We start from the raw sequence: 21,443 nt of genomic DNA, 5'->3' as shown, positions 1-21,443 counted from the left end.
ACCAGCCAAAGGATTGACTTTATCTCACTGAAGGGTTCTCAGTAATGGGTTCTTGAGAAACGCCTGTAGAGTTGTCATAGGTTGTTATTAACTTTAAGTATGAGGCTGTCCCTCCAACTAAATTAAACATTACACATAATTTCTGTTGTAAGACCATAGTTTATACATCATGTTTCCTACCACAGAGCTAGCTAAGTAACCTGAACTAAGGACACCCTCAATAAATGAATATGAACTATATTCAGACTTATTTTATTAAACAATTCATATTCTACATACTTTTATTTCTTGTTTCACCTTCTAAGACATTTTTTGGCCCAGTGCCATTGGCCAAATGGTAGTTTCTCAAGACTATTCACCTATTTATCTACACTTTCTCTCTAGTAGAACTCAATTGCCCCCACATATGTATGTATATGCTGAAGACTTGAATTATATCCTGTACTGTAGTCAATTAATTGCATTGATGGCCCAATTAATGGAATCTCTGTATCCTTACTCCATTGCAATATGACTTTGCAAGAGCTTAAATTATGAGGTGGAGTCTATTTCTCCACCCACTGAAAATTTTTTTGGTCAATCGGATGCTGAAGAAGTGATGATGTACAAATTGTTAGTTTAAGGCTCTGTTAACTCTTGGAACCCTCTCTCTATTATATAAGCAAGCTCAAGGAAGCCCACTAAAGAACTAAAAAACACACAGATTATTAGACCATCTGACAATCAACAATCCCCAGAAGCAAAGCCATCAAGACAACTTGCAGCTGAGTACTCATGCATTTGGGAAAGGTGGGGCCAAATAAGACTTCCAGCTTGGCCCAGGATAGTTCACCAACCTGAAGAAATATAAGGTAACAAAATAGTTATCGTTTTAAGTGCCTGACTTTTGGTGTAATGTGTTACACAGTAAGAGCTAACTGATATGTTAGCTTAGATTTATATATGGGCATACATTCAATTACCAACTTAACATCTCCATATGAATGTCTCATAGCCATCTTAAAAAAGAAATCTATACTCGTCTGTTGATTTCTACCCCCAACTCCAAAATCTCCCTCTTTTGTCTTTTTTATTTCAAAGAGTAGTTCACCATCCATCCATCCTTTAAACAAAAAAATGTGGAAAATTTAATGATCCCTTTCCCTCACTTCTCACACCTGATCCATAAGCAAAACCTGTTGACTCTGTTTCTAAATTTGTATTGAAACTATTGACTTTTTTCCAGTGCCTCTAACTTCACTTCTCTCAGTTTTAACCTCTGCTCTCTCCTACCTATAGTAACAGTAGCCTCCTACCTGAACTCCTCACTCTACACAACTTTTTCAGACAAAAGCTAGAGTTTTGATTTAAAAATCCTACAGGATCATGTCACTCCCTGCTTAAAACCCCTCAAAGGCTTCCATTTGTAATTAGAATCAAATATAAATTTCTTATTATGACTCCTAAAGTCCTACATGACCTTGTCCCTGCCATTTCCACCTCTTGTCACTCTCCCTTTAATTCACTGCATTCCAGCCACACTGGCCTTGCTTCTCCTAGAATTACCAAGCTCCTCCCATATCAAGATTTCTGTTCTTGCTCTTCCATATGCTACAAAATCTCTTCCCTTGCTCAAAATCTCTTCCCTTGCCCCTGGTTCTTCACCTGGTAAGGTCCATTACATCTTTTCAGATTGAATTCCATCTTGACACCTCTTGGAGGTCTTCTCTAAACACTCCATCTAAAATTCTATTCCTGCCCCACTTATTTTTCTCTATCATCTCATCCTATTCAGCTCATTGAAATTATTACAATATCTGATTCTTCATTTAAATTTTTGTGTTGTTTTGCTTGTCTTCTCTACCAAATCAGATGTTTCACGAGAACAGGAGATCATGGCTCCTTTGTTCATTTAGTATCATCAGTGCTCACCACAATTTCTGGCTCAGAACAAGTACCCAGTAAATATTAGTTGAATAAATAAATTTAATACAGTCCTTCCAACCTCCCAATAAAAAATACCATATAGATTTTTGTCATCCCAATTTTACAAATAAGAAACTTGATGGCAAATATTGACTCTACCAGATAGAATGGATGGAAACATAGTGATTAAGCTAATTTGTCAGAGAAAGGGAGGGGGACTAGAATAGACCTATTTGGGAACATATTAGGGGCCTAATCCTTAATCCCTTAATCCCAATGATTTGAGAAACAAGCAATTGTGCACTTGTGGAAAGAAGATGTTGCAAAGGAATATGAAAAACAAAATGCCTTACTTCATTTTAGTTATTCCCCACCCTAGGTCTGCTGCTGCTGTTCCCAGAGTCATGTCCTCACACAACAAAATTCAGATATAGGAAGGTAGGGAGCAAACAACAATGGCCTTTCCTCAGCACCTCCCTCTTAACACAGAGTAAAATATTTCCCAGAAGACTCCAGAAGATTTTTAGTTACATTTTATTGGTCAGAATTTGATACCACTCCCATTTCTACACAAATCATTTGTGAAGAAGACCAAGATTGGCATGTCTGGTTTACATTCACCTGGGCTAGGCTCGTTGCCACACAAATGTGTCGCAATTTGGTATCTATGACTGAAGAGGAGAATTGGTTATTGATCATGCAACATACGCCACAGCAGTCTATTACCCTGTGTTTTCCTGTCCCACTTCACCCTAGCAAGTATAGGTGTCACAGATTTAGTCCATGGACTTAGAAACTTGGAGTTTAATCTGATGAGTCTGATGGTCAGCAAGATTACAGCCTACTTTTCTCAAAACTTGATGAGCCACATGTTGTATACAAGGAATTTCAATCTCTCACCTCCTGACAATGGATGAATAAGTATCAGGCATAGTGCATCAAAACCAAACAGTATAAAGCTCTATCTTGATGATAAAACTAAACTTGTCCTGGTAAGTCAATCTAGCCATATTTAAAATTCAGTACTTTTATAAGCAACCAAAAAATGCTATCAAAATAAGTCATTTTTTGCTTAATCTCAATGTTCCTTTCTTCATAAAGACAACTTTTATTTTCTACAAAATTCAACCTGTATGTTTCTATTTCACTGGCCATCGTACAAGAGTTGCTGAAAAGTATGTATAGATGGAAAGAGGCAAGTCTGTCCCAGTGAAGCCAGCCTTTGACTGAGTCTCAAGAGACTGGGTTCCAGTCTTGTCACTTCCAAAAACTGCCTGTGTAAACTTAGGCAAGTCACTTCATTTTTTCTTACGTGAAATAAAGAGAATAAATAGACTGAGAACTTTCTAAGTTTTAAAATTATCTGATTATATCTTTTGTTTTCATTTTTTTAGTTGTTGTTCTGTTGCAGTTGTCCCATTTTTCCCCCATTGCTCTCCCCTGCCCCACCCATACCCCCACACTCCCACAGCCAGTCCCCACACTGTTGTCCATGTCAGTGGGTCCTTGACTAGATCCTTCCCCTTCTGATCTCCAAGTTAAAGCCAACTGGACAACATATTAGTAAGGGTAATTGACATCAGCAGTTGTAAAAAAACAGCCCCCAGATTATACCAACTTAACACAATAAAAGTTTATTTCTTACATGACAGCCTTCTTGGATTCGTGGGTCTTTCCTGGTGTCAATTCCAAGCAATGTTTCAAGAATGCAGCTCCATTCATCTTATGATGATCCTCTGCATTCAGCCTCCATGGTTTCTGTAAGAGAAGAAAAAACAAGAATGATAAAATGGGAGATTACATAGGAGGCATGACTATATGGCCAGACACATTGGCCAGAACCTTGTCACATAGTCTCAGACTAAATAAAAGTGAGGTTGAGGAATGTAGCCTTCTGAGACCAGAAAGAAATAATACTATTAGTGAGTATTGAGCAAGTCTTTGCCATAAACATTGTTGGAAATATTTCTTTCTGTGAATCCCAAGTAAATAAGGGGAATATTAATCTCACTTTAACTATTTCCATGTGTCACTCCTTACCCTGTGTTCCCAAGCATCTCATGTTACCATGTTTTATTATAAGTTAACTGTTTATATGTCTTTCTCACCGTTGGTCAGAGCTCCCTGAAAAAGGAACATCTCTGTGCCCTCAGGCCTTAGCACAGTATACGGCACATATTAACTACTGGAGATCCTGGACAAATCAGAAAGAGGACATATTCCCAACTGCTTTGTTCTGGTGATGGTGGCCCACTCCCAAATATCTATATTGGAGAGTGATAAACTATAGGGTACGCAATTGACTTTTGTGAGTATATTTGGGGTGAGACTAAAATTATGTTTGTTTAATACTTTAGAAAAGTTTGAGGAAATAGCAACTGTCACTTCACATAATGATAAGGAAGTTTTACTGAAATGGGGTAGGGTGGGGAGTAAAACTATCCACTTTGATCCCCATCAGTGATGGGCAAGTGATAATTGGAGTAAGTAACAGAATGACTGTGAATCTCAGAAGTTTTTCAGCATAAGCTGGCAGGACCTTTTCTTTGATCACCTCAGGCCACCTCCCTGAGCCCACAGACCTTACCAGGAGACAGTGTCAGGGCCACCATGCTGACTGACAAAATAGTTCTGCTCTATGATAATTGCTGACTATCTCTCCACCTGTTCCACAGTCCAATGCTGCTAACCAGCATAGCCTATAGGAGTCCACTCCTAACAAAGTAATTCTGTGGCTTGCTAGAATCTCAAGATGCCCATCTACCAGAATTAGAAAATATCCCAATCGGAGTTCAGAGGTTTTCAGCAGACAGACCAGGGACATATACCTTCACCAAATTAGGGAAGTTTTCTTTCATTATTTTTTCAAATAGATTTCCAGTTCCTTGCTCTTTCTCTTCTCCTTTTGGCACCCCTATGATGTGAATGTTGGACTTCTTGAAGTTGTCCCAGACGCTGCTAATGCTATCCTCATTCTTTTGCATTCTTTTTTCTTCTTGTTTTGATTGGTTGTTTTTTGCTTCCTTATGTTCCAAATAATTGATTTGATTCTTGGCTTAATCCACTCCATTATTGTTCCCCTGTAAATTGTTCTTTATTTCAATTAGTGTATCCTTCATTTCTGAATGGATTTTTTTTATGCTCTTGAGGTCTGCACTATATTCCTTGAGCATCCTTATTACCAGTGTTTTGAACTCTGCATCTGACAGATTGCTTATCTCCATTTTGTTTAGCTCTTTTTCTGGAGCTTTTATCTGTTCCTTCATTTGGGCCATGTTTCTTTGTCTCCTCATTATGTCAGCCTTCCTGTGTTTGCTTCTATATATTGGATAAATCTTCTATGACTCCTTGTCTTGGTAGTGTGATCTAATGTAGTAGGTATCCTGTAGGTTCCAGTGGCACAGCCTCCCCTGCCACCCAAGCTGGGTAATTGAGGTGCATACTTCATGTGGGATGAATACACCCTTTTCTTTAGTTGAGGCTTGATTGTTGTTGGCAGGCCAATGGAGGGATTTACCCAGGCTAGTCAGCTGCAAGGACTGGGTGTGATCACTGACCACCAACCTCCATCCTTTGTGGGGGATCAGCTGTGCAGGGGCAGCATGGTGGTGCTCCAACATGGTCTGTAGATGTTCACTGGGTATGCAGGCTCTAGGGTTTCCTGGGTAGTATAGGCCAAGGTCAGCCCCCACCTGTATTCTTCCAAGGCCACCATGCATGAGCTATAAAGCAATCTAAGATGGCTGCTACTTGTACTGGGCTTGGAGATTCTCAGGCAAAGCCAAGCGGTGAATGTAGGCTGACTGCTGCTAATGCTTGGCCTGGGGTCACTTAGCCAGAGGTACAGGGGCTGGGGACTTGCTGATTCCAGCTGTTGCTTATTTGAGAGGACTTAGGAAGTTGTGACCCATGAGCCAAGACTAGCCATTAATATGAAAAAGTCACTGTTAAAGGCTTAGTTGGGCCTGTCAGTTGGATGGTACTGAGTCTGAGGGGATCTCCAGGGCAAGCAAACAGTGTTAGCCAGTTTGATGGAGTCTCAGATATGGCACCTGCCTGCCAGCTCTGTGGTTCTGTGTGGGGAGGGTTTAGAAAACATACAATAGTTTCTGCTTGCCCTGATCCCAGACACTTCAGCTTCTTCCTGTATGCTGCTGGTGGCTTTCAGGCTGCTACCCCAGTGCTGGACCTCTGAGGGAGTGAGTCTGAGTAAATATGTGTGTGGGTTTTTTAAAGGGAAACTCTTTGGGACTCCAGGAGTTTCTTCCACCAACTCAATCCCCACTTGTTTTTGCAGCCAGAAGTTAGAGGACTGATCTTCTTGGTACTGGAACACTGGACTGGGAGGCCTGGTGAGCGGCTGGGACTCCTCGTTCCTGAGATATCCCTCCTGAATTTTTATTCACCACACATGGATGTGGGACCAGCCCATTGCATGTCTTCTACTTGTCTGGATGGATATGGTTTCTTTAATTCCATAGTTGTCAGACTTCCATTTAACTTGATTTCTAACAGTTCTGAGTGATGGTTGCTCTATAGTTTCACTGTAATTTTGATGTGGTTGTACAAGGAGATGAGCCAGCATCTTTACCAGAAGTTAAAATTAAAATGCAGTTCCCTAGTCACACTAACCACACGCCAAGTGCTATATAGCCACATATGGCTAGTGGCTACATTATTGGACAATGTAGCTAGAGAACATTTTCTGGCCTCACAGAAAGTTCTATCGGACAGCACTGATCTAAAAACTGCTTCCATATCAGTGTGTCCGTCTTTCTAGTTCAAGTTATATCAACTATATTTGGTAGAAAATATAATAAACATTTTTTAGGAAGTCAAAAGAGGACCTGTAGTTTTCGAAAATTTAGGCATAGGCATGCAGTTTCTTAAAATGAATTTTACATACTTGAAAGGTCAGTCTACCATGAAAAGCTAAATTTCACAGCTCTAATATGAATAAAATTTTAACTTCCCAGAGCTCAGTGATTATTATACATTAAGGGTTTAAAAAAACAAGCCTTACATCTTCCAGATAGAGAGAGAATACAAGCAATGTAAGCCCCTTTCAAGTAACAATAGAAACAAGAATAAACTGACAAAGAACCTTGTCTGATTTTAAGGGTATTAGCTTCAGGTGCATATTATTTAAAGAATAAATTCAATATTTCTTTATAAAGCAATGAAACCTATATATTTCTTGTACATGTTAACCTCTAAGACATTGCATGATTTTTTTCCCCAAGGGAAGAAGTTAGTCAACCCAAGAGAAAAGTGAATTGTCCAGGATCCTATTTCATCATTGTCCCAGGAGAGGCAAGGACCCTACCTGACCATCAGAGAGGCCATCTGGGCTAGTTGTTCAAACTATTTATAAAACCTCCAGCTTTACTTCTCCAGGACCATTGGGGCTCTACTTTCCCACCCCATTAAGTAAGAGAGGCCAGATAACTTATCTTCACAATTAAATATGAGCAAGAGTGACATGTGTCTCTTCCAGTGGAAACACTTAAGTTCCTGTGCTTGGCCGATTCCCCTTTTCCCCCAACACTGACACTCATGGAAGCCCATTCTGTAGTCTCCATCAGTGGACATTCATTTGTGATTATAATGAAGAAAGTTCCTGCTACTCTGTATTGGACAAGTAGCCAGTAGAAGAAAAACTTTTGTTAGGTTAAGCCATTATAAACATGAGGGTGTTTATTATTGCAGTATAATCTAGCCCATTCTGACCAATACATCATCCAAATGTAGGCATGTGGTTCAAAATGGAAATAATGGGTTTTGAGTCTTTTGTGTCTATGACTAAAAATAGAAAAGCTATAGCTAGGCAGACCAAGAATTAGAGAGGCAAGGGATCAAATTTGGCAAAATTTATACTAGGCCTGATTTAATAGAGGCATTAAATGAAGAATGAGAAGTTATCCTGCTCATGTGAGCATAAATATGTAGAGAGGTTTATTTAAAGTCTGCTATAAGCTTAGGCCTCTTTTCCTGCCTGGCTGAAAAAAAAAAGTATATAAGCTGTGTATTTCTAAGATGCTTTTCCTACAAAAGCCTTAAAATCTTCATTCCCCTATTTCTAAATATGCTGCTAAGAGAATTTTTTTCTTTAAGAATAAATAAACCATCAAGATTAACATCCAACTTGCTGAGTCACTTGCCTTCTGCTTGAATTTTAACTACAGGGATCTGAAGGCAGCAGGGAGAGAGAGAGAGAGACTGATTCTAGAAAGAAAGAAGAAACATTAAGTCAGATGGAAAATTTTGGCTAAGACATCTATTTTCTTACTCTGTAAGGGTAGCCCCAAATGAAATATTTTAATAAAAACATCAAGGTTTAACTAGGTTTTATTTGGGGAGAGAGCAAGGTCATTAGAGTGAAAAGAGCTAAGTTTCTTCTTATCTCAGGGCCTCCACTATTAGCTGTCCGATTTTGACAAAGTGAGCTTACTTTCTGAGTCATGGTTTCCTCATTTATAAACAGGGAATAATAAAATTTACCTTATAAATTGGTAGGGAAGATATAATGCTATAAAATATATCGAAGGACAGAGGAAAATGCCTGACACCAAGCAGAAACCGCAAAATGTTTCTTCTGTCATTCTCACATCATTGATGAGTTCTTCCAGAATGTTTCCTTCCCATAATGCTTCTTAAAGACTAGCTGTAGAAGGTCAAACTCTAGTTCTAATTCTGCCATTTATTGGAATACTGTCTTAACTTATTTACCTTCCTCATCATAAATAGTCACAGAATTCTATAGGTTTATCCTTATTTTAGAGAGGAAATAGAGGCTTAGAGAGAATTAAAAATTTGCCTAAGTTCATGCATAGAATCTCTGAGTAATATATGGTCACAATAATGCAGTATTGCACACCTCTTCCAAATTCAGTGGATCATAATAACAGCCATTTTGTATGGCTTGTCAACCTGTGGGTTAACTGGGCAGTTCTGCTGATTTGAGTATGCCTCAGCAGGGCCCAGTTGCAGTCATCTGGGGTTTGAAAATCTCTCTAGACTATAGCCAAAGAACAATAAATGAGTAGCAAGAAGTAATCTCTGGCTCCTTTATTGAGTAAAATGCTGATCATAAGCCATCTAACTAATCTTCCTGAACCCTACGCCAGGAATTTCCTTTGGTCCAATGCCTTAAACCAGTGTAGGCTTGTAGTAGGGAAATGCTTAAGTCCATAATTCTCATGGAAAGGCTGCCTCTATCCCCATGCTGTCCCCAAGAGAAGTGACTGATAGCAGGACAGAGCTTACGAAGGGCACATAGACCCTTCCAAGCCTCACCATTTCAAGAGAAGGGCAATCAAGATGGGGAATTTACTACATCTGGAGATGATTGACTGGAGATGTCCAAATACTTCAGCACAACCGCACATCAAACTGTGGTCCATGAGCCAGCAGCATCAGTATCACTTGAGAGTTTGTTAGAAATGCAGACTCCTGGACTTCACCCCAGACCTCTCGAATCAGAATGTGAGAAGCACTGCTTTAGCAAGAATCACTTTAGGGAGACACCACCAGTCAGATTTGCTCTCATAGGTTAGTAAATCCTTCAAGACAGCACCTTGGTGAGCCTCTGAATTCCCACACAAGCTTTAAGTGCCTTCAGTTGCTCCACTGGCCCCACTCTCTGGAGTAAGGGTATGTTATTTTTTGTTGGTGGTGTTGTTCAGCATGCATTCTTCTTGTTTACCTCATTTTGATTTTTGTGTGAGACCACTCTCCTTCCCCACTCCCATATATTTTGGATGGGGCTTATCATGGTTCTGACCCAGGCTAGACAATTGGAGCACAATAGCCTTCTAGCCACGGTGATTGATTGTGGAAGAAGCACATGACCCAGGCCTGGTCAATGTAAATGTAGTCGGGGGTTTTTCACTATTGGGAAAGTGGCATGTTTGTTGTTGTTGTTGTTTTTGTTTATTTGTTTTTTGCTAGTGACCAGAGATAAATTTTCAATGGCATTGTTCGAGCACCTGAATGCAAACTTTCTTGAAGCCAGACATGACCCCAGACTTTTAATTATGTGAGCCATTATGTTCCCTTTTTGCCTAAGGTATTATGATCTGGATTTCTATATCTTGCAAGCAAAATAGTCCTAAAACACAAAGCTGCCCCATGTTCCAACCTTGTCGATCCTACACAAGTCCTGGCTCAGTCTTTCTTTCATTCCTATTTGATTTTTTAAATAATATCTATCTCTATTAATATTCTCTACTTAGTGACTCATCTTCCCAATGTTTTTTGTTAGTTCTTTAGACATGAGTTTTTTTAGTTCTTGAACATATTTATAATCATTGATTTAAAATTTTTACCAGTTAGTCCAATGCCTAGGTATCCTCAGGGGAAGTTTCTGTTCATGCTTTTTCTCTTGCTTATGGGCCATATTTCTTTGAATGTTTCAATATTTAGTTGAAAACTAGACATGTTAAAGAGTAAAATATAGAAACCCTGGGAATAAGATTCTGCCATACACACACACATCCCAGCATTTGTTGCTGCCACTGTTTGTTTGTTTAGTGACTTTCCTAAACTACTCTTGTAAAGTCTGTATTCTTTGTTCTGAGTGGCTGAAGTCTCTGATTAGCCACTTAGTGATTAACTAATGAATGAATTGATTTCCTTAACTGCCTCTCACCAATTATTCTCACAGGCTTTGCAGAGAAGCTCTGTCTCTGTGTTAGTGTAATGTTTCAACACTCTGGCAAGCAGTTTACCACAATGCCTTAGCGTTTGCTTCCTGCTTCTGAAGCGTCTAAAGGTCATGCAGAGAATAAGGTCTTCTCCCTAGAGTGCCAGATATATATTGGAGCTTTTGAAGCCTCTATGGACTTATGGACATCTCATTCCTCAGCATTTCCCTTTAAGGTTTTTTTTTTTTTTAAAGATTTTAGAAAGATGGGGAGGGAGGGAGAGTGGGAGGGAAATCTCAATGTGCAAGGCAAACATTAATCAGGTACCTCTCACATACTTCCTCCCAACTTGGAGACCTGGCCTGCAACCCAGGCATGTGCCCTGACCAAGAATCAAACCATGACCTTTTGGTTTGTAGAATGACTCCCAACCCACTGAGCCACACCAATCAAGACCCTTTTAAGGTTCTTGTTTTGTTTTGTTTTTATCAGCCTCTTGTTTGCTTAACCATTATCACTGCCTCAGGCAGCTGCTACACTAAACATTTGCTGCTGATTGTTTTTGACAAATGCCCTGGGAGAACACTGTTCACAGTGATTGAGCTCTGAATCATGTCTAATGCAAACCCCAAGAGCGGAAGTTTCCAGAAAACTTTTAAACAGCTCAAGTAGTGACAATTCTCTCTGGATGAGAAGCTCCAAATAAATAATGCCCCTCTAGGGGCATCTAGGCCCCTGGTTTCAAGGTTACTTACTACAGAGCCAGGAAATGGGGATGGTAATAGTAAAAGTCAAGTGCCACAAAGTTTGCTATTCTTACATAGATTCAGACTTTTCTTGAATAAATGCTCCTCAGATTGTTGCAAGCCTTAGGTTAATTTCCAGAATTCTAAATTTATTTTGACCATTTTTTGCTGGTGTTCTCATTGCTTTTAAGGAGGATCAGGTTTTGGAGGTGCTTACGCTACCATTCCAAAGTGTCTATCCCATAATTGTGATTTTATGCTTAAAATGTTGACTCCAAAAGGCCTTCTGTCTAGATGTCAGCTCTCATATCTCACTTTTAAATTTTAATTCAGACTCTGTCTTAGCATTGCCCTGAAAAACAAAGGGGTTAAATATATTTCAGAGAATACTTTTTCTTCTCTGCTTAAAAGGGATGTCATTTGATAAGCTGAATAAACAAGTTTTTAGAATTTCCAAGTTATCGTGAGATACGCACTGCAGGTAGAACACTGCAGTCCCATGAACCAACAGTGTCACTTATAAGCATTTTGAAATAATTTAAACATTTCCATTCTTTTTAAGAACAGTAATACAATTATGTGAAAAAATGTTTAATAAAATCATGCATTTTAGTCTTTATCCTTCCCCCCAAATATTTCAGTTTTAAGTTCTTCTTGGTGTTTATTACCTTAATTTTAAATGATATACTTCTATTTCTTGACTTGCCAACTGTGGATAATATGTATTAACTCTCTGCTTTAAAGATTAGAACATGATTTAATTGACTCTTTCTTATTTGAAGACTCAAACTTTGTTACAAATATTAAATTTTGGGTTTTTTTGTTGGTTAATTTTATAATATTACATATTATTTTATGTGTAATCATATAATATAGTTAAACTTTTTTTTTAATTCTATTGACTTTACACCAATTCTCGTGACCCTTTACCATGTAGAATGAGTAAATTTGGACTTATACAATAAATACCTCTTCACTTTGTACCCTCCCCAGACCCCTCCTATTACTAACACTTATGATAGTTCTACCACCACGTTTATATGTTAGGCTTCATAACATTTAGATTCTGTTAGGTAAGGGTTATTATTTTTTGTACTTGATCTACAGTTTGATAATAAGCTTTAAAAAGTCAATAAATAGCATTTACAGCACTATGATTATATAAATATTATTCATTGAAGAATTAGGTAGAATAATGAGTTTTTATATATTCTTATGGCACTAAATCTTCACACAAATAAAATAATAAGAGAAAGGACATTTGGAATATCTTTCCTTAACTCCATCAAATGTTGCTCAAAAGTGTGACATATTTGAACCAAAAATGAATGGGATAACTTCTGTTTTTCCTGGCATTTATTAACCTTTCTTAAATAAATATTTTATTTATTTATTTTTATAGAGAGGGGAAATGAGGGAGAAAGAGAGAAAGATGAACATTGTACATCAATGTGCAAGAGAAACATCAATTGGTTGCCTCTTGCACACCCTCAGCTGGAGACCTGGCGCACAACCAAGGCATCTGCCGTGACTGGGAGTCAAACCAGCAACCTTTCAGTCCTCAGGCCAGCACTCAATCCACTGAGCCACACAAGCCAGGGCTCAACCATTTTTTTAAAAAATTGCTGTTAAAAGAGGTACATGTTATTGTCAGTTTAATGCTGAGATCATTTACCTTTTAAATTACATTATTTGTTAAATGACCTAATTTGAGCTGATTTATTTTTATACTTGCTTCATAGCTTTGATTTTAGAAAAGAAATTCTACATTAGTTCTAATATTTACTAAATTCCTTTTCTTCTTATGTTTTGTGGATTCTTTTGTGAGTTATTGTTTTTACTGAGATAAAATTCCCAGAAAATGTTTTTATTTGCAGACAGAGTGCATAGAAAGTAAACTTCCTGAGTCTGTGTATGTTTGGAAATGTCTTTATTTTGTCCTTTATTAACATTTTGGCTTGGTATAAACTTATAGACTAAAATTTATTTTTCTTCCAACACTTGAAGACTATTTCATTGACCTCTACCATCTGGATTTGCTGATGAGAAGTCTGATGGTGTGATTCATGTTTCTTTGTAAGCAACTATCCTTTTCTCCTTTACAGAGGCTCTTAAAATCTTCCCTGAGGAAAATAGAAAATTATTAAAAAGAAAAAGCATATTTATTATGTAGTACTAACTCATCTGTGAACAATACTTAACTCATCATATTAATGGCTGAATGATTATATAACAGCAAGTCCTGGTATTAAAAAGATGAGGAGAAGAAAAGGAGATGATATAAGAGAGCCTAATATCACTGACTGTAATAGGAAGTTAAATGATAGTCTATTTTATAAACCAAGAATTAGCAATGTCTGAATATTATTTAGACATAAAAAGAATTTACCCAAAGGAAAGCTAATGTCATTGAAAATTTTTGTCTTTTGGAATAAGATATAGATAAAAATACAAACAAATATATGACATCAAGATGAGACAAGTTCTAAGAAGAAAAATAATTCAGATTAAGAGAATAAAGAAATTGGAATTTAGTTGGTTTAGCTAGTTTAGATGGTCAGTGAAGCCTCCTTTGGAAAAGTAGCATTTGAGGAAGTGAGACTTGAGAAGTCTGGGGAAGAGTTTCAGGTAAATGCAATAAAAATGCAAAGACCCTGAAATGGGAGTGAGCTTGATTACAAGTGAACAGGAGGCCAATGTGATTGTAATGGAGATAAGTAGATGTTGGGAAATGAGTTTGGAGAGGTGGCCAGGAGCCTGATTTTGCAGGTTAAGGCAAGGATTTCTAAGTGTTATAGGAGCCATTAAACGTTTTTGAGAAAGAATTGTCTTTTAAAGTATTATTGTGGCAACTATGTGACAAAATAGGGAATAGTGAGACACATTCAAAGGCTACTGTTATAGCCCAAGTAAGACATGACAATTGCTTAAACTAAGGTAGGATCTGTGAAAGGATAAAAATGGTTGGATTAGAAAACATATTGAAAGTAGAGCAATATTTGCTCATGGGTTAGATGTACATGTGAAAGAGATCAGTGAAATAAGACAAGATTTTCACCCTGAGGAACTAGCTGGGCAGGGGAGCCATTTTGGAGTTAAGAATCATAAATTCTACTTAGTTCATGGTACCTTACTTCTCCATAGTTGCTTTATATTTAAATGCAGGTGCTGAGTGAAAAGTTGGATATACTTACAAGCTGAAGTTCAGGAGATAACTCAGGGCTGAATACATAAATGTCAGAATATTAACACAGATGGTATTTGAAGTTCCAGAATTGGATAAAGTCACCAAGAAATGAGAGTACAGAGACTCAGAGAATCCAAAAAAAAAAAAAAAAAAGAGAGAGAGAGAGAATGCAACTAAGATGCTTCTGAATAGTTTAGTAATTGGGACAACTGGTGAAATTGTTAATGACAAATCTAAGAAGAGAAGAAGAATAGAGGAAATCAACTGAGATGCTTTTGATCCTTCAGATGATAGTATTCAGTAAGAAGCTAGAAATATAACTCTGAAGCTCATGAGAGAAGATAGGACTGAGAATATAAAATTAACAGCCATACATATATAAATGATGGTTGAACTCAAGGGCATGAATCAGGGTTTTTTAAGAAAACATGTAAAAGAAGGAATGGGATGTTGGGTTCTCTTGATGTACCATGGTCAGTACAGAAGTCTGGAAAACCAATCAGAATTCTCACATATTAATTGGAATTTAAAATAATAATTACTTTTATACATACCTCAGAAGATTGTGAGAATAAAATGAGATTGTGTATGATAGTGTTTTAGAATTTGTACAGGGCTGTGTAATCGTGATCTGTTCAATACTCTTCCCTTTGGCTTAGAGTACAGAAGTTTTCATGGTGGAGAGTCAGGACATGTTCCACGGACATATGGAACTCCCAGAGGGCCTGTGTGGGGCTCAGGGAAATGTCCAGCTTAACCTGCTGAGCACCACAATTTTTCTGCTTCAACCCATCTGCTATGGAGAATGAGGAGCCAACAAAGAAGGGAGAGAAACAGAGGTGAGGGCACCTGAGAGAGCACTTTAAGAAATAAAATGATTGGTACAGAGTATCAGGTGAAGCCAGACATTAAGAATGATGGAAGCTCATTGGATATGACCAAGAGATCATTGATGCTATCTGGAGAGATATTAGAGTGTGCCTTGCTCAGCCTGGTGCTTGTTATCAGGCAGAACTGCACTGCCCTTCATGGCCAACACTAAAATAATGGTCCCAGGCCTCCTTGTTCTATTCTCAGCCAAAATCCTGAAATATTCATCTCAACCCATATCAGCCTATCAATTTCTACTTAAGACCTCATATTATCCCCTCAAAACCAGTGGTCAACATTACTGTTCTCTCATGACTTCAGGTGATTCTCTCAAGTATATTTAGAGTGCAACTGCTGACCCAATTCTTATTTATGCTTCTTATTAGGTATTGATCTCTGAATTCCCTCTCTGATTGTACTTGGCACTCTTTTTCCTTTGAATAGGTTGCTTCTGTTTACTCCAGGGAATCATATTGCCAGACTAGATCCCTCTCTTGGAATTCACCCCAACCAAATCTTGTAATCGGTGTTCCATAAACTCATTCCACTAACAAATGGACTCCTAAAGCTGCCAATGAAAAAAGTCAAACACAAACTACAGTACAAGGTCTGTCTGGAAATATAAGAATAGTTTGTGTGACATCGATATAAACTGGCAGCCAAGGAGAGTGGACAGGAATGCACATGTGTGAACAATGATGACTTCACTGTACTAGCCAGTGGGGGTGGTAGATGCCATTGAGCGAGCATGTGTAATGTGTGCTGTCACATTCAAAATGACTGAGCAAGTAGAGCAACTAATCTGCATCAAATTTTGTGTTAAGTTAGAACATTCTTCCATGTAAATTATTTGGAGGATTCAGAAAGCTGCAGCCATGGGTAACTTGTGATTGGCAGCTTCATCACAACGTGCACACTCGTGCAGAGCTTTTTGGTGAAACATCAAATCACCCAGATGACTCAGCCCCACTACAGCCCATATTTGTGCCCTTGGAACTTCTGGCTTTTCTCAAAAGTAAAATCACCATTGCAAAGGAAGAGATTTCAGACCATCAATGAGATTCAAGAAAATATAACAGGCCAGCTGATAGCTATTGAGAGAACTCTGTGAGGTTCCAAGATGCCTACTTTGAAGGGGACTGAGGTATCATTGTCCTGTGTACAATGTTTCTTGTATCTTCTTCAATAATTGTCTTTATTTTCATAATATGTGGCTGGCTGTATTCTTTCTGGACAAACCTGGTATGTTGAAGCACAGAGGTTAACTGTAAAGTGAGGGTGTGACAGTTAATTTTATGTCAACTTGACTGGGCCAGGTGCCCAGATATTTGGTCAAACGTTATTCTGGGTGTTTCTGTAAGGGTGTCTTTCAATGAGATTAATATTAAATCAGTAGACTAAGTAACACATATTGCCTTCCCTAATATGGCAGGCCTCATCCAGTTAGCTAAAGGCCTGAATAGAACAAAAAGGCTAATTCTTCTCAGAGCAAGAGGAAATTACTCTTGCCTGACAGGTTTTAAACTGGGACATAGGCTTTTTCCTTCAGATTCAAATGCAAACAACCACTCTCCCTGGGTCTTGAGCCTACTGGCCTTTGCACTGGACTTTACCACCATCAGCTCTCCTGAATCTCCAGCTTGCCAGCTCATCCTGCAGATCTTGAGATGTATCATTCTCCATAATCGCATGAGCTAATTCCTTTTAATAAATCTCTTCACATATATAAAGAGAAAGGAGGGGGAGAGAATGTGTATGTGTTTAATGCATACGCAAACACCTATTTTATTGATTCTGTTTCTCTGAAGAACCCTAACTAATATAGAAGAGATGAGTCTGAATGGGCTGGAGTAGTCTATACTAAAGCATAGTGATTACGAACTTGGACAGTGGGGTTCATATTCGAGCTATATCATATATGATCTGTGCCCTTGGTCAGTTTATTAAACCTCTCTAATTCTCAATTCCCTCTTCTGTTTTACCTAAATCCCAATATATTATAGTACTAAGCATATAGCAGGTATTAGATACTGAGTAAATTAATGAATGAACACAATGAAGAAACCAAAGGCCCAGAGCTATTAAATGACACATATCTATTTAGTATCTAATAATAAAGAAAAAACCTTCCGTATTAAAGCAGGTACATGCCCTTACTTAGAAAAAGTTAAAATTCTCATCAAATTGATAGTTATTTTATTTAACCAATACTTCATAATGCCAGACATGATGATTCAAAGTACTTCACAATTTCCTTGTGAGTTGGTTATAATCATTGTCCCCATTTTACCTATGAGATAACTGAGGTACCAAGAGGATACAGAGCTAATAATATTCTTAAAAGACTTACTGAAGGAATACTGTGATCCCTTTCAAAGAGCCCTTTTGAGGTTTGCTAAGTTTGGCTACTATTTTTTCCTTCCCTCTATCCCTAATTGTCACAGGGTTCTTCCTCCCTACTTGACCACAGGCCTGTTTTAGAATTGAGGAGACCCTAGATGCATTCATGTTAAAAGAGAACCTATAATTTAGAAGCATTAAGGAACAAGAATGTGGAAGCACCCAGCATCTGGCTGATGAGCACCCTCCTCCTTCCTTCCTACAATGCTGAGCTTCATAAATTACAAAATGTTTTTTGAAATTCTGGATGTGCAGTCTTATTTTTGCCCCAATGTAGCAAGCCAGAAACAGAAACCAATATTCCTGGTTCTTTTTCTACCTCTCATGAGATACATCCCTACCTGAGAGGCTTCAGGGAACTGGTACAGCCTAGGCGGTTTAGATCTAAAGCAGCAAACTCTTGACAGGCACTATTAGGTCACCATCTGTAAATGGGGTGGGGGTTCAGGTAAAGGATGAAAAAACTATAACAAGAATGTGGCAAACAAGCCATTGGAAAGCAAACCAAGGAATCAAAACAGTTGATGTGTCAAATTTTATATTCTTGTTTCCAAGACTTGTGCCCTCACAGTGTTTAGAAATATTGTCACACAGTACCAGGCATGTCCCAAAGAAGGACCTTGGAGAAGGGAGTTCTGAGCTAGGCTCTTTCTAAACTACTTGCAACTTGACTTTGGGAAGATCATAAAAGTGTTTATTAGATTATGAAGTTGCACTATTGATTTAACCATGAATCTTGCACATTACCTTGGAGATACAAACTAAATATCTGGGATCTAGAGCTACAATATTTTGGGGCATGGTGTACCAGAAAAAGCTTTCAGAAACTTAATTAGTAGTATAATATAAATCTCCATCCAGCAGAGCTGGTAATTTTCTCATTATTCATTGAATTAGTTCCTCAGCATTAGTTACTCTACATGTTGGGTGTTTCTAGAAGTAACTCACAGGCAGCTAAATCATTTCAAAGTAAATTTTTCATCACTTTCCTTCTTGTGAGATTTAGGGTTTTATAGACCATGAATAACATGAATCTGCTGGTTCCCTATTGGCAAGGATGACTATGAATTTTTTAAAAACATGCATTGAGAAAACCCTATGTGAAAAATCTCATTATCATATTAAAATATATTTAGGGCTATCTGGTCATCCTTAGTAGACTTATATTTATCCAATGCTTATGTTTCTCAAATTAGCCTGCTACCTTTCCCAGAACAAGGTAAAGAACTTCTCCAAGAGCATTATTTTTAACACATGCACAGGAGAATGAAAAATGCTGCTGCCACCATGAGATAATTCTCTAGGGCCTGTAGTATTTTCTGTAATGTTTTGAATCAGCCTCTTTCCTCTTATTTGCAGTTTTTAAAGATGTCAGTGTGGGGCATCAGCAGTTGAAAACTTAGAACTCAAAGCCATCTTCCCGGGTGACTGCCACATAGCTTTTGCCTGCAGAATGAGAATACATCACTGACATAGTTACTTTTTTCCTTTTTTTTTTTTTTTTTAATTCTGGAAAATCCCCCACTTCCTCCATTCCTTCACAGAACTTGCTACAAAATGACTTTCATTCTGAGGGCCATAAAAATGTTTTATTTCTCCACACTGAAGGCTTATTCGCCTCAAGCTTCGGCACACTAAAAAAGTGGCACAGTTTAGAAAAAAATCTCGACTATAAAGGATGTTGTACTTGCATTGCATTCATCACCACTTCTCCCGGCCCATTCCACTTTGCTTTATAATAAAGTAAGAACCATAACTAGTAGTTTTATTGGCAGATAAGAGTCTAAGGATCTTGCAGATTTTGTTCTTTATTGTATACAAATCTTAAATGTTTAATAAATATTTAAGCAAACAAATTTCAGCAACACGCTTTGTTTTATGAATCCAGCTTTAAAAATTCAAACACTACTTGTTAATTATTATTCAAAACATTAATATTTCAAAATATCCTTTGGGTCAGGGAATCTTACTTCTACTTAATTCAGTTAAGGCAACCTTTATTAAATTCTTACAGTTTGCTGACTCTAACCTGCCCCTCCCCCTTTATAACTCTGCTTTCCTCCTTTCCTGGGATTAATTCTAGTTCTCTGTCTCTGTCTCTCTGTCTCTCTGTCTCTCTGTCTCTCTGTCTCTCTCTCTCTCTCTCTCTCTCTCTCGGCCTCCCCCTCCCTCGTTTACCCTCCTCTCTCCTATAACTGCAATTTAAAACCTAAGCCAGCGCGCGCGCGCGCGCGCGTGTGTGTGTGTGTGTGTGTGTGTGTGTGTGTGTGTGTGTGTGTCTGTTGGGAGCGTGTATGTTGGAGGTGGGGAAAGAAGAGAGGGATGCGTTGTTTTCCTAGACCGGAGACGAGACAAGGATTTTCCATTACCTAAAAGAGGCCATCAAGTTTCAACATTGCAAAGCACGACTCCTAATCACATCCTTTCCGGAAAAGTACAAACAGTTCCGCAGCCGAGGTCCCCCACCTCCCACGCGCTTCCCAGCTCACCCTCCCCGCGGAGAACCCCGCGACAGCCTACCAAACACCTGTGAATCATCCGAAAGGCTGCCACCGCGGAACATTTGCATACCCTCCCCCCACCCGGCGCCTAAAGCATAACAAAGATTAAGATTATTGCTTTATGATTATTATTTTTAACCTGTCATATGACCACACAGGTAGCATTTCTTGCCCTTGCCTTGTTTTGAGCATCAGAGCCCCTCTCGCCCAGCACTCAGGTTTGTGCACTGAAGGAACCACCAGAATTTCGTAGCGTCTCGCTTTCCACACACCCCGGAAGTCTGTATAGTTTTATAAGTAGTGTACGCGCATCCATGGACTCTTCATAAGAAACTCAACATAAAAATCCAGGCTCTGATTGCAAATTCAACCAAAAACAGCGTCATCTGTTTTCTCTTCCGCAAACAGGCCTCAACGCTTAAGCCTTGAACTCCAGCAAACCCACGCTGTTTGGGTTAACTACCCTTTCCTCCCCCTTTCCCCCAACTCATTTGATGTTGCTCAGCGATTATTTCTCTGACGTACTTTAAACTAACGTGTGCGAGTCTCGGTCTCTCCCACTGACCACATTAATGCGAACTCCAAGCCTTCGATGATGCTTGGATAAAAAAGGAAGAAATCACTCATAAAAATAGCAACCCACGTAGCCTGTCCATATATGGAGCTGGTGAGGGTTGACAGGGATGCCCCTTCAGGCCCTCTCCTTTAGAAAAAAAAAATTGCAGTTGAAATTGCACCGCCCCCCCCCGCCCAGCTCCCGCCTTCTACTCCTCCTCTGCCTCCCACCCCTCTATGACTCATCCAAAGACTCAACTCACCAGGGGAAATTTTTAAATATATAATCGCATATATATCATATTCATACATATATATCACACACACACACACATACATACACATACATGCATAACCCATACAAAAACAATATCAGAAAACCAGTGGCGAGTTAAGTGTTTGTCCGAGACTAGATGTTAAAATGGAGTTACAAGAATCGTCCCGTTCGGGTGTTTATAAAAGACTAAAATACAAAGGTTTGCAGTAAAGCGGACAGACAGCTGAGTCAAGCGCTGGGCACCTCGCGGCTCCTCTCCTCCCACCCCCAGCCTCTGCCCTCCCTCCGCCCTCTCCCTAATACCCTGCCCCCGCCCCTCCAGGAGGTAGTTATTAAAAGCTGCTGACGTCAAAAAGG

The 21,443-nt window shown here is 38.7% G+C and overlaps 1 long non-coding RNA gene across 1 annotated transcript in view; it reads right to left on the bottom strand.

The window, feature by feature from the left end:
• Positions 1 to 3,626, bottom strand: part of LOC150003230 (uncharacterized) — a 30,461-nt gene extending 26,835 nt beyond the window's left edge. Inside the window, exon 1 of the long non-coding RNA XR_016512663.1 lies at positions 3,551 to 3,626. This is a non-coding gene — a long non-coding RNA (uncharacterized LOC150003230). The remainder of the gene's footprint in view (positions 1 to 3,550) is intronic.
• Between the last annotated feature and the right edge of the window lie 17,817 nt (positions 3,627 to 21,443).

This window comes from Furipterus horrens, unplaced genomic scaffold (assembly GCF_987537825.1).
Source record: "Furipterus horrens unplaced genomic scaffold, mFurHor1.1.pri manual_scaffold_8, whole genome shotgun sequence".
In the NCBI taxonomy this organism is placed as follows: domain Eukaryota; kingdom Metazoa; phylum Chordata; class Mammalia; order Chiroptera; family Furipteridae; genus Furipterus; species Furipterus horrens.
The sequence above is the reverse complement of the archived record's forward strand: the minus strand, read 5'-3'. Positions and strand labels throughout refer to the sequence as shown.